This window comes from Rattus norvegicus, chromosome 9 (assembly GCF_021556685.1).
Source record: "Rattus norvegicus strain SHRSP/BbbUtx chromosome 9, alternate assembly SHRSP_T2T, whole genome shotgun sequence".
NCBI lineage: Eukaryota > Metazoa > Chordata > Mammalia > Rodentia > Muridae > Rattus > Rattus norvegicus.
In genome coordinates, this window is record NC_141542.1 from 107,950,118 (window position 1) to 107,976,592 (window position 26,475).

The 26,475-nt window shown below is 49.8% G+C and overlaps 1 protein-coding gene and 1 pseudogene across 15 annotated transcripts in view; one reads left to right on the forward strand and one right to left on the reverse strand.

The window, feature by feature from the left end:
• Window positions 1–286: 286 nt before the first annotated feature.
• Window positions 287–595, reverse strand: LOC148003851 (large ribosomal subunit protein eL36 pseudogene; annotated as a pseudogene).
• Window positions 596–3,498: 2,903 nt separating this feature from the next.
• The window catches only part of LOC108351974 (uncharacterized), a 46,528-nt gene continuing 23,551 nt past the window's right edge, over window positions 3,499–26,475 (forward strand). For 3 of the 15 annotated variants that reach the window (XM_087568180.1, XM_087568178.1, XM_087568184.1), the window contains exons 1-2: window positions 3,544–3,705; window positions 8,168–8,393. The gene's annotated coding sequence lies outside the window, so the exon portion shown is untranslated. Of the gene's footprint in view, window positions 3,706–8,164; window positions 8,394–26,475 lie in introns of all 15 variants that reach the window. The other 12 variants (XM_087568179.1, XM_087568185.1, XM_087568181.1 and 9 more) reach the window with 9 other exon arrangements.

Sequence of the window (26,475 nt, forward strand, 5' to 3'; positions counted from 1 at the left end):
AAGGTGAGTCAGTGACTCCTGAGAGTGCAGCAAGCACAGAGCCCCAAGGGAAACTTAGGCAAGAGTAGGTCCTGGCTCTGTCAGGGGCATGCAGCCCTGGAAGTCACGTGACTAGGAGTGAAGTCTGGAAGCTTTGGCATCACCTTCAGCCTTCCTGAAGTTTCCACAGCAGCCACAGTCCAAGCCCCTCTGTGGCCCTGGGCAGGTCTGTGCAGGGCCACCTGATACTGACTGAGCCCACCTTTCTTTTTCTTTTAGGAACCATCTTTTACTGGGGGAAGGTTCATCAACCCTTCTTGGCCACCGCCTTCCTCATGGCTGCCAGCACGTTGCTCAGTCCCTCCCGCTTTATCATGGCACAGATGTGCGCACCCATACTCATCTTGGTGAACTTGAGTGCAAGCTTGTCCTTGGACACTTTGAGCAACTCCATGGTGCGCTGCTTGTAGGTCCATACCTCCCGGATCATGTCCTGCATGAACTTGGTGTGCTTAGTAAGGCGCCCACTGCACCGACTGCATCTCAACTTCCTGACATTCTTTGTCACCTTGTGGCCCTTGTTGAGGCCCACAGCCACGGAGTAGCACACCACCATGGCTGCTGCTCTCTGATGGCTGAGCCCATCATTCTACTATCATCCTTGTATCCTAGCCTGGGCCTTGCTCCTGTTTCCCGGCACCATTCCATTAGGATAACACTGTTCTGCACCCCAAATCCATGTGAGGGTCCAGCCCCGTGGTGGCAGCTAGCCTCATGAGTGTCGATACTGCAGCTCAGTCGACAGGGTGGTAGCACATACACATACTGTGTTCTGTGTAAAGGAGGAGGCAGGTATGGCCAAGGCCTTGAGATGCTGCTAGGGCCCAGACAGACCCCAAGCTTCCCACTTGGCTACATCTGTCTTCTTAGATAGCTGATTTTCATGCTGTGTAAAGGTAGACAGTGGTGGGGCATCCAGGAAGTAGGCCGAGATGACCTGTTTGGCTCAGCACAGGTCCACTTGGAGGGTAGCAGTACACTTGCTACTGATTGGTTGGTATTACAACCAATCAGGAATTACAAGGGCGGATGAAGTTTAAACGGTGGTTATCAATGCATCAAGGTGAAGTCCTACTACGTGTATGTTTGTGGAACACCTGGCACATGAGGTGTCACTGTGGTTCATAGAAACAACTTAGCAAGACTTGAAAAGCGGGAGAGAAAGAGTGGGAGGAACTGAGTCCTCCTCATGAGCATGTCTCCATTTGAGAAGGACCACTCGGACAGTGTGGAGGGAACTCTAAGGGTCAGGCAGCTGTGCCACAGGGAGCTCTGGCTGAGGGACACAATGGTGGCCGAGGAGGCATGTTCTGCTGGGCTCCAAGCAAGCAGGGAGGGAGTCCCCTCTTTCCCCCTCACTGCTGTGGCTACCTGTATGGGAGTACAGATGTGTGAAGAGAGACAGGGTCCAGCCACGTCTACCCATGGCCTGCCCTTGTCTCCTGTAGCCTCGAGCTGTGGCTGAGCCCTGAATGCTGGCAGTCAGTGGCTCCAACACTTAGACACTTTCTCCACCTTGGCCATGCATGAAGGTTAACCATTCTGTTTCTGGATTCAAGAGGAAGGGTCTTGAATCTTGGGCTCTTCAGAGGACTTAGAGTTTTAGGAGAATGAGGCCTGGCCTGGCGCCCCATTCTCACTCCTGTAGCTAATTTTGTTCTCTTGTTACATTTAGTTTACCTTGGATGGATGTGTGGATGCTCATACGCTATGGTGCATGCGTAGAGATCAAAAGAGTTGGATCCACCTTTCCACCATGTGGGGCCTGGGGACAAACTCAGGTTGTCATGTTTGTCCGCAAGCCCCTTACCTGGCTGACACATCTTGCCCTCTTGTGATTGTGCGTTTTAGAAGTTGAGAGAAATCAGGGTTAATTCCAGTGAGAAGAAACAATGTTGGAAGCAGAGCTGTCCAGCTTTGCCCCCGGGAAGCTGATGGAGTTGGTTCAAGGTCAAGGTGTCAGGGAGGAAGCCTGGGATGTGCAGCTCTGTACTTCTAATGGCGTTCCCTGTCCTCAGTTCCCCATCCGTGACATGAGACCCTTGGCATGGGACCAGACAAGTGCAGTCCTAATGTTTAGAGTATCCATTCATTTTGACCAATGAAGTGGGCGGTTTGGAGCCAAGATCCTGATGAAGGTGATACAGGAGGGGTCTGGACATGCTTTGTACAGCATTCCTGGGGAGCATTTGGGTGTGGGCATCTGTGAGTGAAGTGGAAGCAGACCCAGCATGGCTCATCCCCACCGTCCGCTGTCCTGTGGGCAGGACTGCCCTCCTCAGACCTTTTGGTTTCAGTCCGCCTTTGCGAGCCTTAACTTAACCTTTCCAGTAGCACTCTGCACAGGGCGAGCTGTCGGATACATCAAGTTGCTGGACGCAGCCTGGTGAAGAAGAGGGGGAGGATGACAGATGCTGAGCAGAAGTCAGCAAATGCCCTTCTCAGCTTTATCTATGCCAGAAAGCTCTCTTCCACACTTCAACTGTTCCACTAAACACCCTGTGCGTACCGCACCCATCACGAACTAGGCAGGAGCCCCCTGAAGAATGTGGCTCCTCACCCGACTCTGCCGGATTTGAGGTACTGATGAGTCACATCGATAGCCAAGACCTGGACCCACGGGGACTTGACCCTTCCTCTTCACCTGCCCAGTGTCTAGATGCATGAAGCCTTTTCTGTCTTCCCTGATGTTTTGGGAAATGTTGACAGTAGTCTCTGGCTGAATAGATCCAATGTGTCCCGGAGGCAAGGTTATATGAAAGGCCTTGTAGGGAATGCCATGACTTTAGGAACCTGGCAGGAGAGGGTCTCCTTGGACCTGTGGGTGACCTTGGTGCTGAGGGTAGGTGTGTCATCCAGTAAGACAGCTGCATGATAAGCAGGAGGAGGTCTAGGTGAGTTCAGGGCAGTCACTGGGGATGTCCGTGGATGTCCCTGCTGTCTATTTCCTGTCCCAAGGTAGCTTTTAGTAATACCAAGGGGCCATGTTTTAGGGACTGTCTGCAAATGACAGATCTTGACACCAGAGGACAACTCTTAAGATCCCTGATATATTCCTCCCTCTGTCTCTGGAGTGCCTTGGATTGAGCCCTGTGCTCAGAGACTAATGTCAGACATGAGAATCATCTCTGAGGAAGCTGGGCACACTGTCTGCCCTGTGAGAGTGAATCACTCCAATCGCTCACTCCCAAGATAGCTTGGGTGTCACTTGGCCCACCATGAGCATGGCAGGTGAAGTACACAAGTTCACTCATGCTTTTGCTAAACAGTCTGTGACCCGTGGTGATTTTCACACAAAACCACCTCTAACAAGTCAACAACCGAGATGAAAATGCACACTATAAACACCGACCATCACACACAGTTTCAAGAGCACCCAGTGACATCTGCTGCACTGTGCAACCACCACCTCTGGCTTGTTCAGAAAGGTTTCATCAGCCCCACCAAAACCCACAACCATTTGACAGGAAACCATGTTTAACTTCCTCCCCACCTTTCAGAGCCACAGAATGAAGAAGGATCCCTTGACGGTGGGCAGGGAGCAAACACAGGCTCTCCACAGAGATGCCATCCTTGTTCCAGCTCCGAGGGGAACCCAGGGTGCCTGCTTGAAATACCCAACCACCGTTGCCACCAGCCGCCACCTTCCACCCTTCCACCAGAGAGGTACATGACAATCTTTGCAGTGTGGATGAGTAACCCAGGGCTTCTTCTGTTGTTTTGACTCTTTAGGAGTCCAGCTTCCACTAATTTGTAAGCCTTGGTGGGGACCACAGAGGTGCTCATGAGGAGGATAGGGACAGCTCTTAAGATGTTGCAGGCCCCCCAGTCACTTAAGTGGTTCTGACTCTGGCTGACTGCAATATAGTGTCGTCCTACTGGAGTCCCTGTCCACAGCATCTCCTGTGAGCTTAGGACCTCTTTTGGACATGGCAACATGGCTTCTAGACTGTTCATCTGGACTGGAAGGTGAGGGGTGCTGTGTTTAACAGAGAAGGCTCTCTTGGTTCTCTAGGGCTGACCCTAGGAGCAGCCATAGCAACCTTCCATGCCTTGGGGATTGGCCTGGTTCACTTTTATCATGCAGGGCATCTCCCAGCCTGAGGTTCTTTTGAGGCCCCTGAGCCTGACTGGCAGAAGTGTAGCAGTTTAGCTCTGAATACCTGCTGCTCTGTGGGTGGGTCAACCCTTGAGGAAGGCCGTTTAATCCACTCAGCTTCAGTTACCACAGTCCTTGGAGTGAGCGAGAGGAGGGAAGGACAGGTGTGTCAGATTCTCACGGCTGCTTCTGGATTGGAACTGAGATGACAGGAAGAGGAGATGATTCAGGGAAAGATAAACACAGGTCTAGCAAAGGATCAACCTGTACTGTCCAAGTGGCTTGAAGCAGGCATGGGGTGGGATCGATGCCTACACCTCACAGCCTGTGGGACAGGCTCACGGTTGAGGCCCTCTGATGTCTTCCCGTCATGGGCTGCACAAAATGGACTTACTCATCCACACTTTTAGTGTGTCCTTCCCATTCCCCAAGCCCAGAGGATTCTCCTGGTGTCTGCCTTCCCTTGTCTTCAAGCGCTTGGAAGTGGCCTCTCTCCACCTGAGGCCCTGGACGTTAGCAGCTCATTCTTCTCTGATCATTCTGGCACTTTCCTGGCCATGTGCCGCATGGAGCCCAAGAAGTCAGTCCACTAGCTAAGACACTGAGGGATCTGACTGCTAGAATAGCCTCTGAGAGGCAACAGCCACCATTTTGCCTTTTCTCTTCTGAGGAAAGACAGGCTTTCATTAAGGTATACCTGCTACTCACAGAGACACCTGGGAGACCAGCCTCTGCTAGAAGACACCTAGAGTTGGTGTACTGGCAACATCCTACAGGATATGACCCCATTAAGGTCAACTCAAAATCATGCATTGAGACGAATTGGTTTAGGCTGTGGTGCAGGAGGGACCAAGATCAGCATACAAAAGAACAGGTCAAGCTGCCGTCGTGATGGTCCTCCTCCTGTATGAGAAAGAGTCTCTCTGTCTCTCTCCCCAATTCTAGCCCTTGACCGCATAGACCATCTGCCTGGCTCACAGTGGGACAGAAGTGTGGACTGAGGGAACATCAGAGGCTTTCCTCCAGGGTCCTGAGGCAGGAGCTGGCCTCTCTAGGTACCCTGGCTTACTCACAGGGCGTTGGCAGTGTTGGAGGAAAGGGGTGGGGTGTTAGGTTCAGCATTCACACAGTTGACTGCCACATCAGCAGAAAGCATCAGGAGGGGAAGGGTCAGATGCAGGTGTCTACCCGGATGGCAGGAGCAGGGCAGGAGGCCTAGCAGCAGTACAGCCCTCATGCTGAGTCCCAGCCTCAGAACAGAGTCACTCTGTTGCCTAGGTGGGATGGTCTGCTCCTAGAAATGTGTGAAGGCTGGGGACAGTTGGTTGGTGGACTGTGGCTGCTGGGCACTGGGACCCCTGCTGCATGTCTCTGGCTGTGTCTGGCTCAGCCAGAGGAAGGCAGCAATGGCAGATCCACCACTTTCTTGCTAGATAAGTTTCCAAGCACCCGTGGTCCACATTGCAGAGAACCAGGCAGCTACTCAAGACCCCACAGCCCATGACCGAGAGTTGGCCAATATCCTGGAGTTCAAAGGCCAAGAACTTAAACAGTTCTGATGTCCAAGGAGAGAGGAGGAGGAGGAGGAAGAAGAGGAAGAGGAGGAAGAAGAGGAGGAAGAGGAGGAGGATGAGGAGATAGAAGAGGGAGAGAGGAGTGAATGAGAAGAGATAGAAGAGAAGAGACAGAGGGAGGAGAGTGGAGAGACGGTAGGAACAGAGGAGAGATGGGGAGAGAGGAGAGGAGAGGGCATGGAGGAGTGGAGAAAGAGGAAGAGAGAGTGAGGGAGAATTTCGTGGGCTCTTTGTGGGTGTGTGTGCCTGTGCCACAGGACAGGTCTTCCCCACCCATTCTTCTTACTCATCCATCTCCTCCAACACCCATCCCAGACACACATACTCAGAAACAATGCCTTCTTAGCTATCTAGGCACTCCCCACCCAGCCACACAGCCCTTTCTTCTCCCACAGGAGCCCCTCCCCCAAACTGTGTTTTCAAGATATGGAGGAGTGTGAACATATGCGAAGGCACTCGGGACTGGGATGGGGAGCCATCTCAAACTTAATGCTGATGGCTGTTGTGTGGTACCTAGGTTGAAGGTCTCTCTTCTCCTCAGATGCCCTTGAACTTATGGGTGGGCCAGTTGAACAGGACTTTGGTGTCACACTGCCCTGTTATTTCCCATGAAGAGAGTGTCTAACACCTATGCTATATTCGTTTGTCCTGATGAGATTCCTGATCTCCCACCCCAGGAATCTGTCACCCCATGTCTCCCCAGATAGACCAACCCTCCTGACAGACTCTGTTCAACTTTGAGAAATGACTCTGGTCCGTTCTGATGTGCACCCCATAGTAAGAGAGTGGATGGTCATAACTGCTGTCATGATCCCTGGCCTCAGTGAGCCTTCAAAGACACAGCTTCCTTCCAAGGACCCAAGTTAGGAGCTGACCTCTCTCAGTGCTGGCAGGTTGTCGCCTGTGTGCCACATGTTTTTTATTTGAGAGATTATCTGGAGCTGTTTTCTCTCCCATTCCCTCTCCTTTCCCAGGTATTTCTGCTTTGAGATTGGGTGTGGTAAATACACGTCACCCTGTCCAGAATTAGAGAAACATCACAAAGGGACTGGTGCTATCCAGCTAGGAGAGGCAGGGGACCAGGGTGTACCTGTTTTCTCCCTGTGCACTCAGGGTATTGAGTTTGTTCTAGAGGCAAGAATCAGAGGGATGGGGAGGGATGGGGAGGGATGGGGAGGGATGGGGAGGGATGGGGAGGGATGGGGAGGGATGGGGAGGGATGGGGAGGGATGGGGAGGGATGGGGAGGGATGGGGAGGGATGGGGAGGGATGGGGAGGGATGGGGAGGGATGGGGAGGGATGAGCTTAGCTGACTCACAGACTGGCTGTACACACTGCAGCAGGTTCCCTAACATTAATCTCTATGCAAGGGATGAGCTGATAGACACATAGGGCTGGACCGCCTTCCTGGTCCCAGCGAGTTCCTAAGTCTCCAAGGAAGAGAAAGCAGGAGACAGTGGGGAGTCTGTGGGTCAGAGGAGGCGCTGTGACTTCAGGAAATGGTAAAGGAGCAATTAGAGGCTCTGGGGCCTCTCAGACCCTGAGGTGGGGGTCTGAGGGCCAGGCCATCGTCAGAGACATCTCTGAGCAGCCACACTGCAGCATGTACCCAGGCTGCAGAGCGCACCCATGGGAATGCGCTCATGCCCCAGAAGGCACCCACACAGCGGAGCGCAGTCACAGGAATGTACTTACACTGCAGAATGCACCCATGCTGAAGAATCTAATGCGATTCCTTGAGCTCACACTACCAGGCCTCTGAGAGCTGTTAATAGTATTAATTGTTAATACAATTTAAAATCTCCCAAGTTTAGCAAATATACTACCTCATTAAATAAGTTAATGTATGCAAATTGATTACGATGTGGTCTGAAGTAAAGACTATCCCAACAGGAGCACGTCTCACTACAGCTATCAAGTGGAGACTTTTGTCTTCATTTTATGCAAGAGATGAGCTGACAGACAGGACCCTCTTGTCCCATAGAGCCTGGCTTCTCCCTCAGCTCTTAACACTCCACAGAATCTAGCTGGCATTTGAGGGTTGAGCCTCTTGGACCCAGGACTGTCTGGTGCTGTTAGCCGGATCTCACAAGCTGGATGCTTCTGTTGTGAAGAGCGGGCCCTTTAGAGCATCCCAGCTTTGCTCTGTGATCATCCCTCCTCACCCTGGACCACCCACAGCCGGGCAGGCCATGCTTAGCTCTCTGAGATCAGTTTTCTGTCCTCAGCCTGTGTCTGCTCAGAAATCTTAAGAGCAAATGCCAAGTGGACAGACCTGTCCTCCTGTCCACACAGCAGACCGCCTCAGGTTGGCATTGTGAAGGCTCCTCCATGAGACTCTCAGACGCTCCCCGCTGCTCTGCCTGGGTAATTCCCCCTTGCCACAGAATGACATGCTAACACTGGTAATTGGGTCATTCTCCCCAAACCTCAGCCTCTATGTCTTTCTTAGCAGGTGCTAAATTGGCCCTCCAGCTGCGGAACAGTAACAATTAACGTCACCACAGCTGTAATTTTTGAGGAAATGAGAAACATTAATAACTACTACCAAAAGCTGAAAACCAAGGCGAACACAAAGCACAACACTGCCTAGAGGTGAAAGGGGTTCAGATGGGCCACTGCCCCTGGAGGGCATGGACGGGGCCTCACTTACCCTGGAACTGGGCTTTCCTGAGGGAAAGGTAAGGATCTTCAGGGCTTAGTGTCCCCTTAGGGGCTCAACAAGGTGTATGTGCCCAACTGTGGGACCAGAACTAATATATAAATAGCAATTGCTTCACACAATGGAGGGCAAGCTGGATTAAGGGCAGGTGATGGCATCTTCATTGTTGACCCCTCTTTTTAGTCTGCACTCATGCTCCCCTATGCACACACATGTGCGCCCAACAGCATCTCCACCTATATGCAATGCCATGCATGAAAATCACTTTTACATGTACACACTCTGTACACGCACCCAGGCACACTCACATGTCACACACTAGGCATGCATACCAGGTACATACACTATGTGTGTACACAGCCCGTAGTCCTAGTCCGGCACACCAATATGTCACGCACCATATATGTACACTGGGCACACATACCCCATGCACAGCCCACAGTGCAGCCGTGCATACCCACATAGCGCACATATACTCATGTGAATACCTCATCATGTGTGCATGTACCACGAACCATCAGGAACCTGCCCTGCACCTGGCATTATTTCCAGGATGCTGTGTGCCACTCCTCTCCCCTTCCCCCACACACATACAAAGTACAGGGATGCACTTGGGGATCTAGGATACGGTGACCTAAATGCTTAGGTGAGTAGATAAGATGACCAGCCATCTGGCGCTGAAGCGATTCTGAGAAGCGCAGCATCACTTCCAGCCGTGATTTCATTTTCAGAAACAGAAAGTGAGAAGGCAAACTGAAGCGAAGACCCCTCAAAAGTTTAATATTTATTGTCGGTTTTATTTTTTCCATGGCTAGCTATGTGGTCACTTGATACGAGCTATAGTCATGCGAGAGGAAGAAACCTCAAATAAGAAAATGCCTCCAGAAGATCGGGCTGTAGACAAGCCTGGAGGGTATTTCCTTAATTACTCACCTATAGGGAAGGGCCCAGCAAATTATGGGCAGGGCCATTCCTGAGCCAGTGGTCCTGGGTTCTATAATAAAGCAGGCCATGAGGAGGAAGCCAGTAAGCACCATCCTCCATGGCCTCTGCATCAGCTCCTGACTCCAGGTTCCTGCCCTGCTTGAGTTCCGGTCCTGGCTTGGTTCAGTGATGGACTGTACTGTGGAAATGTGAGCCTCTATAACTTGCTTTTGGTCATGATGTTTCACCATAGCAATAGTAACTCAGCAATGACAGCTAACGTTAGTAAATATTTTGTTTGATATGAAATACACATTGGTGAAGTATGCATGGGTTGGTATTTACCTCTATGTTATATATATATATATATATATATATATATATATATATATATATATACATACATATATACATATATATGTGTATATATATATATGAGAAAAACAATTGATTAAAGACACTGTGTGGGGATTGAGGAGATGGCTTAGTGAGTAACTCTTGGTTTGGCATCACAAGGACCTAAATTCAACTCCTCAGCACTCACATAAGAGCTCGCCATGACTGTATGTGCATGTAAGCCCAGCATTAGTAGACAGAAACAGAAAGATCCCAGGAAGGTTGCTAGCTGGCCAGCCTACCTGAAATAGCTAGCTTCGAGATCAGTGAGAGAACCAGTCTCAGGACGACAAGATGAAATCCCCTGTCTGATCTCTACATTCATGCTCATTACATGTTCCCACTCACACACGCGTGTGTACCACATACACACACACAACACTGTGTGCCTATGTGTACATGTCGGAGGCATGGTGCATACACATGCACCCCACCCACCAATTCAAGTGTGCACACACGTGCACCCACCAACCCACACCTGTGCCTATCGACTCACATGTGGATACATATGAACCCAATGATTTACATGTGCACAAATGTGCACCCACCAGCTCATAGCTGTGCACATGTGCATGCCTCAACTTACACGTGTATGTGAATGTGCTCATAGACTCACACATGTACGCATATCCACTCAATGACTCAAATATATGAACATGTGCACCTGTTAACCCCCATGTCCACATACATGTACTTGTGAACTCATACATGTATCCACTGACTCAACAGGCACCCTGTGAACAACTAGCGCACACATGTACCTGTGTGCACCTACCTGCTCACACGGGCACCCCTATGCACCTAAAGACTCACATCTGCACCCATGTGCACCCACTGACACACATCTGCACTCACAAACCCACACCACCTGGGCGAGCACAGCTGCTCTTGAGCTGGAGAGCTGCAGGCAGCACTTACTGAGGAGTGAGCTGAGGGATGGCCAGGCCCTGAAAGGCAGAGACCTAGACTGAGCCTGACAGAGCTGGGAGTGGAGCTGGAGAGATGGGACTCCATGGAGAGCAGCTTTGGAGCACAGGGTGGCTGGGTGTAGGAAGTGCTTCGGCTAAAATCTCCTCTAGGTAGGAGAGGTGTGGGCCTCACCCTCCTGTGTCCTGTTCATGGTCTATTCCTTCCACTTCCCTTGGATCCACTCCGGGACCCTGAGGGGGAGACACTGGCGCCTCACCTCCTTCTGTTGCCCAGTGGCTGCTCCCGCCTCCTGCTCTCCGCCATGTACTTTCTGACTTATTCTCTGGACTTGCTTCTGGTGTCTGGACTTGGTGTGAAGGACCCGGAGCCATGTGCTTTGACTACCTCCTGGGCCCAGCAACCATCTTTCCGGAATAAAACTCACATTTTGGGCTTCCTCAGTCAGGTTCTGGAGTGTGTTCAGATCAGAAGAGCAGGGCATGCAAACCCCCGGTGTTCCGGCCCCAAAACTCCATGTCATCACCAGCGGCTTCTTCAAGGACTTCACTATCTGTTGACTTGCGGGTTTCAGTGAGCTATTTATCTTGTTACATCCAAGTAGGATTTAATTAGCAATTTATTGCTCTTTCTAATTTGGGCATTTCTCTTGAAATGTGGTGTGAAATGATTTATTTTCTCTGTCCCAGGATACTGTGTCAAGCAGCGATACTAGGAACCCAGGTGGCACATCTCTTCATACAGACACATCTGTCGCTGACACTGCCAGGCTTACGTGGACTGGCAGAGCTCTGTCTACCCATCCTACTTCTCAGAGCCTCAGAAATGGCCATGAACTTTTCCCTACACACCGAGCTTTGCCTTGCCAACCTGGCTCCTCTTTCGTCTTCTCCCTCAGTGGCAAGTCCTGACTCCCACGAGAGGCTTGCAGCATCTGAAAATCTTTCCGCCCTGACATGATGGGGAGAGCCTCTTGGCTTGAGACCTCAGTAGCCGTACACAGCAGCAAGGGTCCAAGCTTTTGTGGATTTGTTTCCTGGGGCAACAAATACCACTCTTTGTTCCTGCATCATGTGAGTTCGTGTGCCTCAGAATATGATGTCTTCGCCAGGAGAGATTCCTCCCAGGAGCCAGTGTGATCTGGGCTAAATGCACAGACAAATCTTTGGGAGCATCATGTAGAAGCAGGCAGGCCTCTCTCCTGACCTGAGACCTCTGTGCTCCCTTTAAAGTGAATGAGCTCATTGTGAGTGTATGAAAATGTGTGCGCACACAGACGTGTGCATGGGCACATACATGAACTTGTAAGTGTGTGCAGAAGGACCCTTCTGTTCTGAGAGCAGCTGGTGAGGGGCAGATGCTCTGCCCAGCCTGGAAGTCAGTCAGCAAGTGGAATTTACCTGGGCCTTGGGTTCCTATTTCAGATTTTCCATTCCATTAATCTGGCACTGGAAAGGGGCAGGTTATAGGGAGGGGACTCTATGTTTTCCCATGGAGGGTAGTGTCAGTTTGAGGATCCCTCTACGTGGCTCAAGCCCTGTGCTGGGCTCCAGACTTTTCAGAAAACAAGGCTTAACTCTGAACAGTTCTTATGCTGGGGTTGTGTGATACTATTCCTGGGGAGCTGTGACTAGATGTCTAATTACCTCAGATAAGGACCAAACGACAGACCAAAGTACAGCTTCTAACACCAGCATCCAACTGGTGAACCAATTAGTTTTATTAGGGTTACTTATAGGAGCAGAAATGATCAAAGACAGCACACCAAGGCCCACCATAGCATAAACGACAGTTATATGTATGGGAACCACAACACACTGCACTGCCTTTTGGCAGCTCAACAAGTAGGAGGGAGTCCTTTTTAGGCAGCTCGGCTGGTCTTTGTTTCTTTTAAGTTTGGATACTCTCTGCTTCTTCTAGGATGTTTGGCTTATCTGAAAGTGATTCTCAGCAGTCTTTACTATTCATATACTCTTGGGGAAGGAGGGGCCTAGTGAATCCAGTCAGTTTCAGGAACTTCCTGAAGCTACTATGAGTTGCCTGCTTCCTGTCTTACTCACTACAGTATTTCCTTTCTTCTTAGAACACTATTGTTTTACCTCCATGTAAACATCCCATCTTGAGAAATTGTTCAAAGACAGACAGAGGTTAAGGGAGAAAACTACTTTGCAGCAGGAGCATAGACACTTGGCTAAGTCAGCCCAACTTCCAGTCTGCTGGAGAACACTGTCCTTAAGCTGGGGCGTCTGTGTTCAGAAATTCACTTATGCAGCCACTTGCTGAGACTTCTCTCCAAGAGGAAGCAAAAGCTGCTTACACTGCTTGTGTACTCTGTCTTTGGACCTCTGAGCACTACAAGCAGAGTGGTCACATGGGAACTAGGTATGTTGTATAGACTGGTATGCTAGCCTGGTTCTCCTAACAAACAGAGGTTGGAGCTTCCTGGGGTGGAAGAGCTCAGTTCTTTCCATCTCCCCATCATTCTGATGTCTCATATGCTTTCTGATGCTTTTTCAGATTTATCCAACAAGCAGATGGCCCAGGCCTGTGCCCCTGGTGTTCCCTCTCCTGGCACCTCTTGCTTTCTTGACCAATTTGCACACTGTTAGTGATACTGCTTGATTTCTGAGGGGGTTGTTAGAGTTCCAGGGGGAGGTGGGCCTGTGGCAGCTAGGACTGTGCCAGGACTCTCTGCATTGAAAGCCAACTGCTATCCCTCTGCGTGACCTGGTGCTATGGGAGCCACAGTGCAGTCTTGATGGATGTTGTGGGCACAGGGAGGGGTGACAGGGCTAGCACCCTCATAAACTCCCAGAACCAGCACAAGGTGCTGTCCACATGGGGCAGTTGTAGAGCCTTGTACCTCAACGTGGCCTCCTCAGTCCCTGAAGCCATGAGTCCACCCCCCTCTCTGTGAGAAGCTGTGAATCCACAGCCAGATTACCCCACCCTACCCTGGGTAAAAATGCTCAGGTGGTACATGTCACAGTCACAGCCACAGTCTCAGCCCAGAAGAGGCCACCGTACCTGTCTCTGAACCCTATGATTGGCCTGCTTCTCAGACACTCGGGACTTTAAGGATGCTAGCAATGTACAATGAGGGTGCTGGGTGAAACCCAGGATGGACTTTGAAAGCTGATGATGTGCTTGACAGGAGCCTTGTATTGTGCCCAGGGCCTGTTTGTTATTCACTTTCCTGTGCTGCCCATGTGAGCTCTGGTCACTGTTTGTTCCTGGATGGGTATCTAGGTTGGTATAATGTATAGGAAAGGGGCATTTGGCTTTTTAAATTCCCATAGAACATAGAAGAACCTTCAGCATGCTGGAGCATCTGCATCTCCTGCAGGCTAACCAGACAGGGAATAGCTTTTTTTTTTCCCAGCAAGAAAGGCAGAGGCAGGGGGATGTCCACTGGATGCAGGGGCTAGAGTCTGCCAAAAGTGCATCTGAAGGTTGCATTCTCTTGCTGCAGGCATGGAATTTGGCCTTTCCTGGTGACTCTTCTCCAGTGAGGACCAGAGGGCTGGAACACACAGGCTGAGATGGCACCTCAAGTAGAAGGAGTCCTCAGAATGCTGTCTCTGATAGAGCAGGCCACAGATTTATCTCGGGGGTTGACGTGTGCCCCATGATCCATTGCGTTACCCCATTGGTTGTGTGTGTTCATTGGTGCACAGCTGGCTGGCGCACAGCTGGCTGGTGCAAGGGACTTTCACTTTGAATTCTACTTTGCAAAGACTTCTAGCCACACCCTGTGTTTCAACACACAGGAAAAGGATAGGCAATGTTCTGGGAAGTGTCTAGACTTCGCACGGGATATGGCTAGACAGTGTGCTTTTCCTGTATCGCACAGTTCTCCAGGAGTCCTAACACAGAAGGTACGACCACACAGGTGCTGGTGGCAGCACAAGACCTCGGTCCATGAAGTGCATGCAAACACTGTCTATTTTCCTGCTTCCTATTTGCAAGAGTCACGAGGGAGCCTCGTGAGACAGTGTCAGGAGCCTGTGTGATGCTGCTAAGAAAAAAACAAAAAGAAAAAACAAAACCCAGAACCCATCTAGGCAGGTGGAGGGATTGATCTCAGCCCGCGCCGCCTGTCTTGTTGTCAGGATGAGAGATATATGATGGTTTTATTTAAGACGCTGCTTCCGCGCTGGCCCCTGGAGAGGCACCTCTCGTCTGTGTTATGCTAAATCTTTAATAGCTTTTGACTGTAATATATGCTGCGAGGAAACGCATCTGGCAGAGTGATCTGGCAAGGCTGCAGGTACTCTGCTGTTATCGGGGAAGGTCAAAGGTGAGAGGTGAAAGTGACTGCTCTATCGGTATTTACGATGCTAGACTTGGCAGCAAGGGAGATGGGATTGGGTGCTATGGAAACAACTCAGATGGGATACAGTCTCCGAACAGTGAGTTTCAAGCTCTCCCCACCTCCTGCTCCCCCCCCCCGTGCCCTCCCCACCCCCCAATGCACGACCTTGAGATTCTGGACATGAAACAAGATCTAGGCTCTGTATGGAGTCCCTTTTCAGTGAGGTGGGCCAACCACACGCAAAGGGCCATGCTGTCACCAGAGCTGTGGGAGGGCTCTGGGCCCATCTGAGATGAGAAAAGAGCCCGGTGCACTTGGGTTGATAGAGCTTCCAATGCCCAGGTTCCTTTTCCTGTCAGCTCAATGATGTACCTCGAATCAATGGTTTCTGGCCACTTCCATTCCTGCCTAGGAGGGCTAGCTCTGGAACATGGCTCAGTGGACACTCAGGGCTCAGGCAGTGAGGTCATCATAGTCACGAGCCAGAGGAATTCTGGGTCATCTAGTCTTCTACCCTCAACTTCTGGGGAGAGAACCAAGGCCGGTAGCCATCTTAGCCATCAAATGCATTGAAGAGAATGCTTTTTCTCCGGGCTCCATCTCACCATACTGGGCATTACCTGCTGTGACTTGGACACATGTGATGTCCCAGGAGAGCTACTAGGCCAGTTCTGTCATCCAGGTCCTTGCTCAGCAGCCTCCACCTGGGCCTCTGCCTGTCATCGTCAGCACACTTCCTTAGCTACCATTCACACCGTGCAGCCCTCACTCACCAGCATGGGACTTGCTCTCTAAGGTCTAGAGCAGGCTCACTGAGCACCCAGGACTCCGGTGTGTGTAGAACAGAGCTCTCAGCTCAAAGCTCAAGTTTCAGATACTTGATTCATGTGGGAGACTGTGGAAGGAGCCTGACTTGGACAGCAAGTCTCATCTTTCAGCTTCTTTCTGGGTGGTAGAGAAGGAGGGGAGACAAAGGATGCTGCCCCCAGCAGAGGTGGTGGGGAGAACCTCAGGGTACCTCCAGAACTACACAGGGTTCCTTTGCTTTCCCACTGGCCTGAGTTCAGTTGTGGCCACAGACTGTAAAAGTCAAAACAGCTGAGTGGCTGTCATCCTCCTTCCCTTGTTCTCCAGCACCTTCCCTCTGCCTTTTTCTACCTCAGCTCCGCTTCCTTGGTTTTGATTCCTCTCAGCATAATCTCTTCAAGATCAGCCCTGTTGCTTTCTAGCCACAGCTCCACACTACTGATGGGGATGCTGAGAGCTGATGGGGAACAGCTCTGTTGCATTTTTCAAGGAGGTTTAATTACCGGGCAGTTTGAGAAGGTTTTCTGAGTATGTTTTATAAAACTGTCATTTGAAAGCTCTAAGGCACACCTATCATGTTGCCTCTAGCTTTTTCCTACCTTCTGCTTCTTGGATTTGTGTCTGGTTTGATTTGGCAGTATGAAGTGCAGAACTGGATGCCCACCCTTACACAGGTACCACTATTCCCTGACACCATCTCCTCACACTTCCCGGAACTGCCACTTTGTTCAAATATAGTTTATTTTAGAAGAAAAATCTTTATGACTATAGCTGTGAAAGCAATGAGTCTTGACCCTGTGTGGTGCCTGAGTGTGAGCCCTCTGTGGTAGTTTGAATGAGAATGGCTCCCATAGATTCAAATATCTGAATACTTGTGGTCTCCAGTTGGTGGCACTGTTTAAGAAGGATTAAAAGGGTGTGGCCTTGTTGGAGGAGGGGTGGGCTTTGAGGTTCCCTACTAACTCTGACTCACGCTTTTAGATCAGGATGTAAACCCTCAGCTATTGCTTCAGTGCCATGCCTGCTTGCCTGCTACCATGCTCACTGTCATGAGTCATAGACTCTAATCCTCTGGACCTAGACCTGTGAGTCCCAAATTAAATGCTTTCTTTTATAAGTTGCCTTGGTTATGGTGTTTTATCTCAGCAATAAAAAAAGATCCACTAAGACACTCTCTTTAAGTCTTGTTTCTAGAACTCTTTCACAACATCACAGATTGGGTAACCAAGACAGAGTGGAAGTACAGTTCTCACAGCTCAAGATGCTGTCCAGGAGCCTTGGAAATGGCTTCCTTCTATATCCCTATACCCCATGTGGAGGGATGATTGTAACAGAGCCTAGTTCATGGAGAGATGCAAGTGTCACTTTGGCATACTCCATTTCACTAGACATTTATGCTTCTAACTTTCCTTCTTGGGGGAACATGTTCAATTTGAGTCCCTTTTTTTCATGGTCCCCCAGCAACCAAGAGAGAGAGAGAGAGAGAGAGAGAGAGAGAGAGAGAGAGAGAGAGAGAGAGAGAGAGTCACACATCTGCCTGGTGCTTCTCTTGCAGCCACTTGGAATGGTTTTGTTGCTGTCCCTCTCTGCTCATGGAATGTGTGTGAAGGTATAACACCACCTCTGAAGAGAAAAGACAGTTTTTTAAGAGCCACAGACTGTGAGGGGAAGAGCTAGCTTAGGACTCTCATACCTTGGAAAAGCCGTCTCAGGAGACCTTACATGCCAGAACACTGGTGAAGAGATAGTGGATATGAATCCTCCTATGGGTAGACATTTCTGAGATGCCAGGTCTGCTGTACTAAACATCATTCCTTCCTCATCTCGATTAGGTTAACTGAGATGAGAATATCTGCCCACCGTGGGCGGCATCATTCCCTAGGCTATGTTCTTGAACTGAATTCATGGAGAAGTGAGCTGAGCCCAAACATTCATTGCTCTCTGCCTCTTGGTGTGAATACAGTGCAACATGCTGCCTACCTATTTTGTTTCTGTGACTTTCCTGTCACACGTGACTCTACCCTCAAACTGTGAGCCAGAAAAAATCCTTCCTCCCTTAAACTGCTTTTGTCAGAACACTTCATTATAGTAACAGGAAAGAAAGATACTTCCTTCTCCATCTTCTCTGGCCCTCAGAGTTCAGCTCTAAGTTGCTTCATCTCCATTCACTCCACCTTAGGGATGTGACTTAGTGTCCTGTGGGGAGCCACGGGCTAGATAAATATTCGGCCACTCTTAGAACTGCCTCATGGCTCCTATACTGAAGCAGGGCTGGAAGGATATGCACAGACTGCAAGGTCCACCAGAGTGACCTTTCGCTTCTTTGTCAGGCTGGCTCTGACTTAGCTAGACATCTGCTGCTGCCTCTTAGAACCTTCATGCCTTTGTCAAAGGCACTGAGATCCCTATCAGGGTGAGTCCCAACCTCCATGAAGCCTTGCCCTCCCTTTCTTTGCCTCTTTAGTCCTTCTGACCAGAAGTTTGGAGTTGCCCACTGAGTCACATGTGGCACCAGGCTCCCTTGGAGGACTCACTAGATCCACCATGAAGGTGACTGTTTGGGTCCAAGCAGGGATGGGACTCCAGAGCCTCCCTAGACACAGGGTTTGCCTTGCAGATGAACAATAGTGGTTCCCACTCTCTTAGGCAGCGGTGACCCAGAATCTTAGAGGCTATGGATACTGTGATGCCTGTGGACTGTGGACTCCAACACAGCTTTTACATCAAAGGGATAAGCGAGAGTTTATAATAGAAGCAAACCCGAGTGACCATGGCCAGGGGGCAGGGTTCAGGTTGCTCCAGCATGGTGGCAGTTTGATCAAGTGTTGGTACTTTTTAAATATATCACTGGACCCATCACAGGAAGCTAGCAGATTTCTGCCATGGGTGTCGGACGCTCTTAGATTGTGGGGAGGAGGAGCCGTGGAGCCCTAGAGCTGTAGGGAGCTGACCTGGAGCAAGAATAGGGTTGAGGTTTGTCAAAACCCTGGAAATCTCATCCCAAGTTTGGCATCAGGGTTGCTCCTCCACTGCCCTAGGTCTGCGAGTTCCAGCACACATGGCCCTGTGTTCTTACCTCTTTCCCTGAAGGAGGTCTCATAGCCAAATTAAAGTTCTCCCTTCATAAGGTCTTGTCCAGCAGCACCTGGAATTCCTCCTTATGCAAATGAAGCATCCCCATCACCCTGGCCCTGGCCAATGATGCACATTCACTCCAAAGCCCCTACCCACCCTCCAAAGGTTCAAGTAGCCTTTGTTCCCCCACTAAATGAGCTGGGTAGCAGAAGCTGCCTCCTGAGAGTTTGTTTTTGTCCTCATCTCTGCCTGAGGTCTCTTCTGCCCTGATTTGGTCTGCTTCATTTCCCCACAGAATCCACTGGTTGTGATTGTGGGCCATTCATGCTGCAGTGGGTGGGTGGGTGGCCGGAAGTGGGGCCTGGGTGGCATTTGATGATGGTCTTAACTTTGGGTTTGTGGGAACTAGGAGTCTCTAATACATTCCCAAAGGACTTAGCCAATCGTCACAGAGGTGGCCAATACAAGCCTGTTAGGGGGACTAAAGATATCTCAAGGTTTGTGGGCTGCCCACCTGTAAAACTGCACAATCTTTGGTAATTCGGCCACAACCACAATGTGTGGCTCTTTTCTGGGAGCTTCAGTCAACATTACTAAGATGCTCTGAGGTGAATGCCATCATGGGCTCTATTGAGGGCCATTCTGTCCACTGGTTCCAGCTCCTTCTTTGGACTCCTCCTTCATCAGTCTCGGATGCTAATAGCCAACATGACCACTCTAAATACAAAAGGCCTGGTTATGTATAAACACAGACCACTGTTGCCACTAAACAGGCAACATCCTAGAAGTACCCGAGCTCCCACATACTGTGGAAGTCAATGTTCAAAGGAGCCCATGAGCACTGGAGAGAGTTGGATAGGACTTTTCATTGCATTAGAAAGGGGGATATACACCAAAGACTCTTCCAGAAGAAGGCAGAGTTTGCAGTTTTCATGAAGCAACTTTTGCCATGGCAATGTTTGATTAGAAGGTGTCCTGTACCAAGGACTCCAAGGATCCCTGGCTGGAACTGGCTGTCACCAGCATGGTGCAGAAAGAGTTCCGACTTTAGCCAGGGTAAAGTTACAGGTAGGACCCCACATTTTACCTGGCTGCATGGTGATAGTGTCTGGCCTTCTTGTCCAACATATATCCCACTTAGCACAGCAGACTCACCAGCTTGTCTTTCCAGTTATGAGCATGTGTCCATGCATGCGTGTGCATGTGTACCTGCATGTGTGCATGTGTCTGTGTGGTGTGGCGGTGGTGGTGGTGGTGGTGGTGGTGGTGTGTGTGTGTGTGTGTGTGTGTGTGTGTGTATGTGTGTATGTGTGTGTGCACGTGGATGCATGTTCACACACGCACACATCCTTTCTCTCAGTCCTCTGACCCTGACACCTAAAGTCATTGCTTTAATCTCTATGGCTAATAGACACCCAAGACTGAGTCTGATGAATGTGGTCCTTACAGTGCCTGGTATCTTGCATGCTCTTGTAACCTGTCACTGAATCTGTTTACCCAATCTGTCTGTTGGCTCCCAGAGGGCTGCAGCCATGTCCCCGTTCTGCATGCTGTGTCCCTCCCTATGCTGGCTTGCTGCCTGGAACATGGGAGACATCTCACAAATCCTTGAGGGAAACATACTGAATGCCCCATTGTCTTTGGAAAGCCTTGTGTGACAAGAGACAAACACATTCCTTCAGCTAATGCTGGACATGGTGACCCATAGAGAAGCAGATCTCACAGACCCACAATGATGCCCAACCCTGGTCGGGCCATGGAGAGCCTCACAGAAAGCTTCAGAGATATGTCTCTCAGGTCAGCAGCTCAACTTGGCCACTCTACTGCTGTTTGATGTCATGGTCACTCCCAGCTATCTATTCTGTGACCATTCAGGCCATGAACAATTTCATCATGGTGTGGATTATTGGAAATGTAGGGATGGTGGGAGCTACAGTGAACCTGTGACCAGGTGGGAACCAGAAGGAATCTGTGTTCTGATACCAAAGGCCAGGTGGGAGCTGGCTTTTTTGAGGTGAAACAGCATTGTGGAGTCGAGCCTCACCAGTCATTACTGTGGTTATGAGAGGCATCTGGGAGGCATGAAGCCCTTGTTTCTCGGAGCATCACAGACTCAGTTCTCCCTTACTCCTGCCCCGTGTGCTCTCTACCACTCTGCAAACATCTCTGAAGCAAGGCCCGGAGCCCAGGCTTCCTCCTGTCTCTGCTGCAGGGGCCACCATTGTGGAAGGGGATGTGTAGTCAGTCATGAGACAAGAGACCAGATGTCTTCTCGGTTTCCATGTGCGCACAGAGGCGAGCTCAGCATTCCCAGCAGGTGGCTGCCTGTGGGAAGCTGGCCAGACCCTTCGCCTCACACCACAGGCTACTCTTATCATCAAGGACAGGCACTTGCTCCAGGGTTGATGAGGCAGAAGTGGGCCTCACCCACTGCTCTGTCCATCTGTAGATGCTGGCAACTGACCATCAGGTAGCCAGTACCTGATGCAGGTAGCAGGGGTTCTTTTGGGTCACTTCCAGTGTTCGGTAAGAATGGAAGCTTCCAAGAATGCTGTCCCCTCTTAGTGTTGCAGAGTGCCATGTGTCTGAGATTTGGGTGTTTCAGAAACCTTTCCTGCCAGGAACCCTAATGCCCTTCCTTCTAGATGTCCTGGGATGCCTCAGCTCTGTCAGAGCCCGGAGAAGAGAGACAGTGGAACAGTCATCGAATGTAGATAACACAGGGTTAGACACAGGCTAAAAGGACAGCTGACCGACACTGGCTGTGTTAATGTAACTCAGAGGGTGAGAACTCCTGGCTTGTTGCTGTACTGGTTTTCTGACAGACTCACCCCCAAGCTTTGCATACGAACCCTGAGGCTTTCTAGCTTGACCTCCAAACTTTCTGAATTCCTCCCTCAGCCAAGCTCCAACAATTTCTGAAGCACACAGTCAGGTTGCCAGTCAGGAAACTTTTCTAGCAGTAATTGTGTGTGTGTGTGTGTATGTGTGTGTGTGTGTGTCTGTCTGTCTTTGCTGTTCATCCCCAAGGGAAAACTTAGAGGGGGGGGAATTTCTCCTCTTGATTCCAGAGGGTTCGGCTCTTGTCTAGTGCTATGGCTTGGGGCCTGAGGTGTGGAGCAGAGCCACTTACAGTATACAGCCATGAAGTTGATAGAGATAGGAGGGTACCTGGGATTACACGGGGACAGGGTCAAGCGCCTCACTTATTCACATCTGCAAAGGCTTCTTCTCAGATAAGCTGACATCGGCAGGTTTTGTGGTTTAATATTGACTAATTTGGGGGGCCAGTCCTCTTCCCATTACGGGTTGGCTATGAAGAGGAAATGGGTCCTAAGGTCATGACTTTGGAAAGCAGACCTTGCCTCCAACTTGTCTCTGTCTCTCCCTTTCTACGATATTTCTATTTTTACCACAGGTCAAAAAACAATGCATCTGACTGACTGTGGACAGAGACAACTGAAAATGAGCCCAAAGAGACTCTTCCTCCTTCACTCAGGCATTTTGTTATAGGAACACAAAGCAACTAATTAAAACTGATACAGAGAAGTGGGGTCAGAGGTCAGGTCTGTGACAGTTCCTAACAATGTGTCACAGAGACCCCTTGGAGATACTTTCTGAGAGGAGTTTGGAGATGAGGTGTTATAGTTTCATTTCCCATTGTTGTGATAAAAACCCCAGCGAAAGCAACTTAACAGAGAAAAGGTTTATTGGGCTCACACGTCCAGGGTACAGTCCATCACTGAGGGGAAATACATCAGCAGGAATTTGAAGTAATTGGTCACACCACATCCATAGTCAGAAACTGAGAACAATGAATTAATGCTTCTATGCTACTCTCAGTTCACTTTCTGCACTCCTCTATATTCCAGGATCCCTGCCTAGGGAATGGTGCCACCCAGAGTGAGCAGTTTTTTCTACCTCAATTAACAAAATCAAGACAATCCCCCTCAGATATGTTCCACCCCCTACAACATGCGCACAGTCCAACCTGAGATAGCTAATTCCTCCCTGAGCTGCTCTTCCCAGCCAACTCTAGATCATGTTGGACTGATAATCAACACGTCTCACATGTGTGTTGTAGGCGGGGCTTCATGGGTGATTCTGATAGGAGCTCAGAAGCCCAGACTGTGGATAGTGAAGGCTGTTGTAGTAACAGTTAATCTCAGTTAGTCAGAGGTTTCTAGCCCCCTTTGGTCACTTAGTTCCAAGATAAAGGACACAGAACTTTTATGTTTATGATAAACCTTTAAGGCACTCAAGCTGGGCAGTTATCTACCTTCTATGCTATTATAAGAAGGCTATGTTTTCAAGATCCCTACCCTATGGCATCTTCTCCTCTCTCCACCTTCTTCTCTTCTCCTCTTTCCTCTCAGACCCCAAGCTTGGGAACTGAAACCCCACCTCCCTCTCTTCTACCCAGCTATAGGGTACTGGCATCTTTATTCAACCAGTACTTTTTTTTTCTTTCTTTTTTTCGGAGCTGGGGATCGAACCCAGGGCCTTGCACTTGCTAGGCAAGCGCTCTACCACTGAACTAAATCCCTAACCCCATCAACCAGTACTTTTAAATTAAGGAGCAAGGTCACATAGCATCACTTGATATCCCCGAGGTAACCAGGGCCAGTGTAGGGCATTACAATAATGTATCAACAGACCAAACCTCAACAGAAGTCCATTCAAGAAGTTTCACATGGGAACAAGGACTCTGACACGAGTCTGAACTGAAGCCATTCATGGTACATTCTGGCAAAGACTGTGCCTGCATTTTGGCCATATGTTAAGACTCCATGGAAAGCCATAAGTAAACATGATGAACTAACTGAATCTTTGGGGGAAATTTCAAGGCAGCATGGCATTTAGACAGTGGTGTAGGCATTGCTGGGTGCTTCTAGTCACAGCTCTGAGAAAACAGGGAGAAAAAAACAGATCAGAAAGATCTGAAAAAAGAAATGAGCAGTTTGGCCTGAAACCTGCCTTGCGGGTATGTATGTCAGGAGTTTGTCAGACAGTACGTGCTGTAGTGTGCAGAGTGTAAATGTGGACACTCCTTGCTTTGAGAGGCAAGTGTACAGCACTCTGTTTGCCCAGGGTCACCTAGGAACTTGTTTTCCAGGATCCATTTCTTCGAGCTCAGCAGCCCAGGCACTCAGAGACTTAATGGTTAGGAGTTAGTTTATCTTGAGTCTCAAGGGAGACCTTGAGCTTGGATTTTCGAGAAATGCTGGAACTAGTGAGTCTTCAGGGACTCTCTGGGGTGGTTCAAGTACATTTTGCTTTGTGAGGTGGACATGATTCTTCGAAGCCCAGGTGGTGTTATGGCTTAGACAAGGACTATGCCTCAAAGTGTACGCTGAAGGCTTGGTCCTCAACTCGTGGCACAGCGGGTTGAGTGAGGGCTCAGTGGAGAAAGTGTGGAAAGGGTGTGTACCTGTGAAGGTTACATTGTCCCTAGACCCTTTCTCTCTATCTCTTTGCTTCGTGGCTGCCATGGTGTGAGAAGACCTCCCCTGCTCACTACACACACACCACACCCTTCCGCCATGAAGACCTACAGGCCCAGAGCAATGGAGCCAGCTGTCCATTGATGGGAACCACGGGACCAAACAACATTCCCTCTTTTAAGTTATAGCTGACATTTTGTCATAGCAAGACAGAGTGACAGCTTCCTACAGAAGAATAGAAGTGAGCAGGAACTGGAGGGACAGTGGACAGCAGCGTGGTAGGACACCTGCTCAGAGAGATGGAAGGAAGAGCCGGGACCCACACCACAGCAAGGAGAAAGTATGGATAGACTGGGGTGTTCAGAAGCCAGAGCACTGTCAGGAGAGTTCTGCCTTGGATGGGTGTGACTGGATTCTGTCCCCAGAATGCCCATCACTGGCTGCAATGCCCAGGGTGGGTGGGCGGGTTTCAGCACAGACATGCTCAGTTGTGCTGTACCCTGAAGACCCAACCCCTGTCATGGGACCAGTTACAAATGTAAACCTTAGGATGCTGAAGATTGAGTGTGTTCCCCAAATTTCAGGTGCTAGAAACAGTCCTCAAACTCATTTTGGAGGTAGAGCTTTGAGAATTAGGTGCAGAGCGGAGCCCCATGATGCCCCTGTGGTCTTATGAGAAGGGACTCGCCGGCTCTTCATGTGGTGTCTGTTCTATTATGATTGGCCCAGAAGCCTCTCCAGATGGCGTGATCATACCAACATTATCTCCTTGGGCTTGCTGTTCTCCAGTACAGCAAGCCAAATATTCTTCTGTTCTTCATACACTGCTTGGTCTCAGGAATTTTGCTACAGTAAATGTTTAAGAAGTCACCCTTCTGTTCATCTGCATCACAGGGAGAACCTTCCTAGTGGTCACCTGGTCCCAGATCCACAGTATATGGGGCAGACATGAGGGAGATCCAGACCTGATCCAGTCCTGTGACATTGAATAGAGCTATGTCCATAGTCTGCAGACTGGAAAGCAAGAATACAACATGACCTTGGGTTTAAGCAACTGAGGGATGGAACACTGTGTTTTGCAACACACTGAAGAGTAGCTAGTTGATACATTTTGGATGAGAGGCTGAGGTATGAGTTCCCTCAATGTACAAAGCTTTTGTGACTGGCTTTCCTCTTCCAAGTGGACACCTCCTAGAGCAGAGGGCAGGGCATCTCCTACAGGACCACTTACAATAACTATAAAGCAATCCGTGGCTTTGCCTTGATGCCAGGACAGCAGGGTCTCCACATCCCATGTGCAGCTCACACTCAGCCTTCCATTGCGGCTGCATGGTTCAGAATGGTCTCCGCTGTGGCACATTTGCAATCGTGTGAAAGAAAGTATCATTGTGAGGCTGGCCGCCAGCTCTGATGCTGACTAGCTGCCACATCCTGGGAAAATCTCTCACCATTCTGGTCTTCAGACTCATCATCCGTGAAGCGGAGTGCAGCATTTTCCACCTCTTGGCACTGAGGCCAGTGCTGACAAGCGGCACCCCACGCACAAAGTGCCTTTTACGGTGGCCATAGGTGGCATGTGGTGGGCAGTAGACATTATTAGCAGGCAACGAAGAAGAGGAATGAATCAGACCAGTTTTCTTTATGCATCTCTTGACATTTAAGTTGCTATAAAGAATTCTGGGTTGAAATAAGGACTTGGTGCATTGAATAGTGGTAAATTAAAGAAAAAAACACATTGACAAAAGTGAGTAGGGAAACGGAGAGAGAGGTGATGCTTTGAAAGCTGCAAAGCGAGTAAGAGAGGAGAAATGGCCAGCAGAGTAGAGATACAGGAGCCAACTGGGGAATTTTGGAAGGTTTGCTCTGTAACTCCAAATTCACAATGAACAGGGGAGGTTGGGGTACAAGGAGACCAGGGGCTCTGCAAGCTGCATAGGTGGAAGTCAGCAAGGAACGGTTGTAAGCCTGGCTAGGGGAACTATCATAGCTCTCAATGGAGTGACATTCCACAGCCTGGGACCTTGGAAGGTAGTGCAGTGGGTTCCTTTCAGATCTTTTTCTTCACTTGTAGCTTGGGTGCTGATCCCCAGGGAACGCAGATGAGAAAACCAGGTTGTCACAGAGAGTGCTACTGTCTAGCTCCTTTCCCCAGACTATCAACTGAGGGCAGGCTGTCCCTGAGGATGGAGATACCGGCTGTCCTCCCGGCCAGC